General features: G+C 49.1%; 1 long non-coding RNA gene across 1 annotated transcript in view; it reads right to left on the reverse strand.

The window, feature by feature from the left end:
• The window catches only part of LOC104985083, a 23,912-nt gene extending 19,550 nt beyond the window's left edge, over positions 1–4,362 (reverse strand). Inside the window, exon 1 of the long non-coding RNA XR_824833.1 lies at positions 3,437–4,362. This is a non-coding gene — a long non-coding RNA (uncharacterized LOC104985083). The remainder of the gene's footprint in view (positions 1–3,436) is intronic.
• Positions 4,363–6,127: the final 1,765 nt, after the last annotated feature.

Consider the following 6,127-nt stretch of genomic DNA (forward strand, 5'->3'; position numbering starts at 1 on the left):
CCTGCCACATCATAGACGCTCAATAAATATTTACTAGTTCAAAGAAGGTAGATATTATCACTCTCTTCATTTCACTCCAGAGACAGGTGGTCTTTAGGGAGACCGAGGTGTATGCCGACTGTTCCACAGCTGGTGAGTGATGGAGCCAGATGTGAGCTCCAGGATGTCAACTCCAACAAACCTCCCTGCCTTAACTACTCCACACATCACTTCCAGAAGATATCTCTCCGAGGGTGTGACATCTCAGCTAGACACATGTTCCTTGGAGACAAGAATTCGATCGATTCATACTACTGTCTTCGTGCCTGATCCTCAGTAGGCATCCAAGGATATTTGCTGAGCCAATGTATATGTGAACTGTGAAGTTCTAGATGGTAGAAATCACGTGCTTAGTTGCTCAGTCATGTCCGACTCTTTGCGACCCTACGGATGGTAGCCCACCAGGCTCCTCTCTGTCCATGGGGATTGTCCAGGCAAGAATACTGGAGTGGGTTGCCACGCCCTCCTTCAGGCGATCTTCTAGACCCAGGGATCGAACCCAGGTCCCCTGAATTGCAGGCAGATTCTTTACTGTCTGAGCCACCAGGGAAGCCCCTGGTAGAAATCATATCTTCATCCTTTTTATTATTCTTCTTCATCTCATGTCAAGGACCATATTGTATACACAGTTGAGACTTAATACTTAATTACATCAATGAATTCTATTATGACAGTAGGTAACAATAATTCGACAGCAATAAAGACAATAATCGATAACACTTCAGGAGTCCTTACTCTGTGCTGGGTTGTAGCCTAAATGCTCTGTAGTGAAGGCAAATAACGCTCCTCTTATCCTCACTTCATGGGGATAGATGGAGAAACAGTGGAAACAGTGTCAGACTTTATTTTTGGGGGCTCCAAAATCACTGCAGATGGTGACTGCTGCCATGAAATTAAAAGACACTTACTCCTTGGAAGGAAAGTTATGACCAACCTAGATAGCATATTCAAAAGCAGAGACACTACTTTGCCAACAAAGGTCTGTCTAGTCAAGGCTATGGTTTTTCCTGTGGTCATGTATGGATGTGAGAGTTGGACTGTGAAGAAGGCTGAGTGCCGAAGAATTGATGCTTTTGAACTGTGGTGTTGGAGAAGACTCTTGAGAGTCCCTTGGACTGCAAGGAGATCCAACCAGTCCATTCTGAAGGAGATCAGCCCTGGGATTTCTTTGGAAGGAATGATGCTGAAGCTGAAACTCCAGTACTTTGGCCACCTCATGTGAAGAGTTGACTCATTGGCAAAGACTCTGATGCTGGGAGGGATTGGGGGCAGGAGGAGAAGGGGAGGACAGAGGATGAGATGGCTGGATGGCATCACTGACTCGATGGACATGAGTCTGAGTGAACTCCGGGAGTTGGTGATGAACAGAGACGCCTGGTGTGGTGCGATTCATGGGATCGCAAAGAGTCGGACACGACTGAGCGACTGAACTATCCTCATTTTACAGGTGAGGATACCGAGGTTCAGAGAGCTCAAGAACTCGACCGGGGTCGCACAGTAGGAAACGGCTGAGGCAGCACAGAACGCAGGCATCTGGGAGTCACATCCTTAATGACTCCTCCAGGCTGCCTCTCGGCCTCTCTAAGAGATGGCCACTAAAACTTCTTGTTTTCTTGTTTCTTTCTTCTTGTGCGAAAACAAGAAGAATGGTTTATTACATATTTATATTTTATTTCTAAGAATTTCTTGAAATTCTAGCAAAGGCTTTGGTAGGTAATATTATGTGTTAAATAATAACCACTAGAGTTCTCACCAAACCTGAGGTTTGCAGAGCAGTTTCCCATTTAGTTTCTCATCTGAGGAGAGACTCTGAGGCTCTGAGTAAGTTGGATGGACAGGATCAAGGTCACCCAGCCAGCAAGGGGCAGAGCAAGGGCTCAAGTTAACAGCTACCACTTACGGAAAGTTAAGATCTCAGTGCCTCCAAGTATAAAGCTCTTCCTGTACCTTCAGAGTAAATGAGATAGGGACTTGCCTGGTGGCTCAGTGCCTAAGACTCCACCCTCCCAACGCGGGGGGCCCAGGTTCTATCCCTGGTCAGGGATCGAGATCCCACATGACACAACTACGAATCTGCATGCCACCGTGAAGCCTGAAGGTCTCACGTGTCACAGCCAAGACCAAGTGCGGTCAAATACATGAATACATGCATGTTTTTTTTAAAAAGTAAGATAATTCATAGGGAAGGCACTTAGCACTGTTCCTGGCACCAGAGTGGAAGTGTTAGTTGCTCAGTCATGTCCAGCTCTTTGGGATCCCATGGACTGTAGCCCACCAGGCTTCTTCTGCCGTGGGATTCTCCAGGCAAGAATACTGGAGTGGGTAGCCAGTCCCTTCTCCAGGGGATCTTCCTGACCCAGGGATCAAACCCAGGCCTCCTGCATTGCAGGCAGATTCTTTACCGTCGAAGCCACCAGGGAAGCCCCTAGAGTGGACCCTCATAAATGTTAGTTATCATCATCTTCATCAACACCTCCCAGGAAGTGGAATAGTTTAGCTGATGACTGCTGCCTGCCTGTTGACCCTGATGGAAAGTTTGCTCTTTTCATTCCTAGTTCATCCCTGGTGATGTTGAAATAATGATGAGTCTCCATTATCCTCTAGGTACCACAGAATGTTGAGAGCTGGAAGGGACTGTGAAGATGATCTCATCTGATGCCTGCATTTGCAGATAAAGAAACTGGTCCCACCGAGGGAAAGGGTCAGAAAGCAAGCTCCTCGAGGGCGGGGACCATGCACTGTGCCTGGCACAGCCTGCCTCCCACGAAGACGGGTTTTTACCTAAGACAGTAATGTTTCTTACATTACAGGAAAATAATTAATTCGTTTCTGAGAGTTATAAGCTATTAACCAGAAAATAGATCACGTGACTTAATTCCACCTCTGCTAAGGGCTTAAAATGCTTTGGTGAGTCGTCTGAGACTCGTAAGTGCACACTTCACCTCTCTCTCAAAGAATTATTAACCAGCTCCATCAAAACTGGCACTTGAGCAATCAAGGAGAAAAAGAACTGGCAAGAGAAACTGCTTGAAAAGAAATCTCACCACCCGTATATGTGACTTCTTGTCACCTCTTTAAAAAAATTTTTTTTTCCTAAGAGGAGGAAGGAAACAAAAAAGCCCCGGTATGCAAGATGTAAATCAATAAAATGAATTGTGGAAAATTACAAACTCTTCCCACCTCACAAGGTACATTTAAACAGACAGCAGTCGTGTGAAGTTGTAGAATTAAAGACAGACAGTGTTGGAAAGAGGGCTGAAGCAGAAATGGAGCCCTCACAAGCTTCTTCCAGGCGGCGGAGGTGGGCTGGAGAGATGACAGCACACGGGTGTGGTCGCCATTCCTGAATAACGCCTTTGTGAACCTGTAATTTAAAGAGTTCGTGCCATCCACTCACCTTGCTTATCTCCCCAGCTCACTGAGTAGTAATTCTCCCAGGTGTGGGACTAGCTTTTCATTCCCCACGTAGGTCTTGATCAGCTTTAGCTTGAGGATTTGGGGGTGGGGAGGGAGGGGTGGCGGGAAATGAGATTAGAGTTCAGTTCTTCAAACCAAAGGAACAGGAATATAAACCCTTCTCCATTTCTGCTGTTTCTCTGGGCTTCATGCTTCTGGAGATAAGCTGAATTTCAGGCCCTGCAAACAAACTTGTGCCCGGAACAGCGCTCTCGGAATGAGAGGGCTCCCCTCCTCCATGACACCTTTATCAAAATCAAACTCTTTTCCACATTCCTTCCTTACACAGCCCAGGCGTGTGTGTGTGACGCAGGCCTCAGAGCAAATTCCGCTTAGGAGATCCAGAAATCTCGGGCCCGACGCTTCCTTCTAGAAAGGAAAGTCCAACAGGGATGCCACACCCGGGGGAGGGCAGAGAGTACGTGACGACACCTCCAGGAATGCAGGGCCCACGCAGGTGTGTTGGCACCCACGAACTTCCTTTTTAAAAGGGCTTGATAAATCACTACCGATAACAGTGATAAAGCTCAGCCACTCAGCACTCCCTCCCACAGCAACAGGCCCAGCACCTGGCCCTGGGAGCCGGGGAGAGGGGGTAACAGCCGAGTACAGACATCCCAGTGGTCCCTGCAAGTCCCTGAGACCTTTTCAGGGGATTCTCAAAGCCGAAACTATTTTCACAACACCAAGATGTCACTTGCTCTTCTCACTCGCCTTGTCACACAGGTATATGATGGAATTTTCCAGAAGGGATGGGACCTGTGACCATGTCATCTCCCTGATGACTACTGGAATGTGTGCTTGTGTATTTTTCTTAGTATTTCTTTTTATTTACTTATTTGGCTGCACCAGGATCTTAATTGCAGCACGTGGAATCTAGTTCCCTGACCAGAGGTTGAACCCAGAGCCCCTGCACTGGGAACCCGGAGTCTTAGCCACTGGACCACCAGGGACGTCCCCGTGCTTGTGCGCCCTTGTGTTTTAAACATTTCTCAGTTTAACTTAACTTTGTTTTCTAAATGTAACTGTATTTTTTTTGGACGCTTGTGCAGCATATGGGATCTTATTAAACAGTTTCCCAACCAAGGATTGAACCCACATTCCCTGTGTTGGAAGCCAGGCATCTTAATCACTGAACTGCCAGAGAAGTCCCAACAGTTTTCATTTTAATACAATGACTGTTCAAAGACAAATCTACACATAAACACAATACCTGGAGGCCCTGCATAATTTTTAAGAGTATTAAGAGGTCTTGAGACCAAACTGCCATGCTGCCCCATCACAGCACCACACTTCATGTCCAGTGTAGCCTGAGTCACACAGCAGGTGCTTTTGAACAGGAGGCAGAGAAGGCAGATTTTACAATGATTCGGCGTAGGATGGTGCCCCTTCCCTCTGGACTTCCACCAAAAATGGCCAGAACAACTTTGAATTCCCCCACGAATACTTGGTGAACTGAACCCTTCAGAGGGGGAAGATGAGAAGCCCACCTTTGAACTCAGGTGAGGCTATGTAAATATGGAGAAACTATCCTCCCCAGGTCCAGCACCGGGCAGAGACAGATCTGAGTACCTGCGGGCACTCAGGCAGATGCTACTACTCGGAGTCATAGTCAGCAAAGCAGAGGGGTCGCTGCCTTTCACAGCCGTCCTTCTCCGAAATATATGGGGAACCTGGATCTAGACAAAAGTGCTGGGAAGGAGGGGTGCCCGCATGAGGACGGATGAAGGTAGAGACAGGGTGAGGAAGGCCCAGGGCACTCCGGCGGAATGCGGCACCCTAGCCAGCTGTTCTTGGCCATTTCAGGTTAGAACGGCCCCCCGCAGGCCCAGGTCCAGCTCACAGGAGAGTTCCACAGCTCTGTGATGAGCCCCTCTGCAGATGGGTGGGGGGCCCTGGGAGTCTCCTCCTCACCACCCCAGCACTGGCAGTGCTGCAAAGGATCCCTTGAGAGGAGAAACCCGGCTCTGGGCATTTAAAGAGAAGGATTCAGTCTTGTTATCAAGAACATAGCTTGGTCATTCGACTGGAGGGACAGAGACAAACACAATCTGGCGGCTGTCACTGGTAGACACAGCGAATAGCACAGAAATGGCTGGAGGGAGAGAAAGATCCTCAAAGGTTAAAAGTAAATTTAAAAGACAAAGGGGGCGGGGAATCCCTGGAGGGCCGATCTAGAAGTACAGACCTTCGAGGAGCCATTCCTGGCCTTTGCCCACTTCCCCTCCCTCCCAGCGCCCACTCGACCCCACGGGACCTGACTGGACTGCAGAAAAGTCTCTACCAACGACATTAAGCCGGTAGAGCCCTGAGATTTTTCTCCAGTTACTGTTGCAGAGGCGCGAAAACTGGAATTTTGCAACCGAGTTGAAGCCAGACGACTAAAGGACGCAAATGGGTGATGGAGGGGCGTTGTTGGAGGCTGCAGCATCCCAAAGTGGAAGGGGCGGAAGAGGGTGCAGAAAGCCGGCAGCTCCGCGGCGCTCGGCAACCAACTGGGAAGCGTGCTCCACGCCCCGGCGGAGCGCGAGCTCAGGCCGGGTCCAGAGCAACCAGGCGCGCACCCGCGCGCGCGCAAAAGGCCCACCCATCCCAGCGCGTCTCCAGGTGCGCTCGCGCTTCCGGCCGGCCT

This window comes from Bison bison, unplaced genomic scaffold (assembly GCF_000754665.1).
Source record: "Bison bison bison isolate TAMUID 2011002044 unplaced genomic scaffold, Bison_UMD1.0 scf7180017864038, whole genome shotgun sequence".
NCBI classification, from domain to species: Eukaryota; Metazoa; Chordata; class Mammalia; order Artiodactyla; family Bovidae; genus Bison; species Bison bison.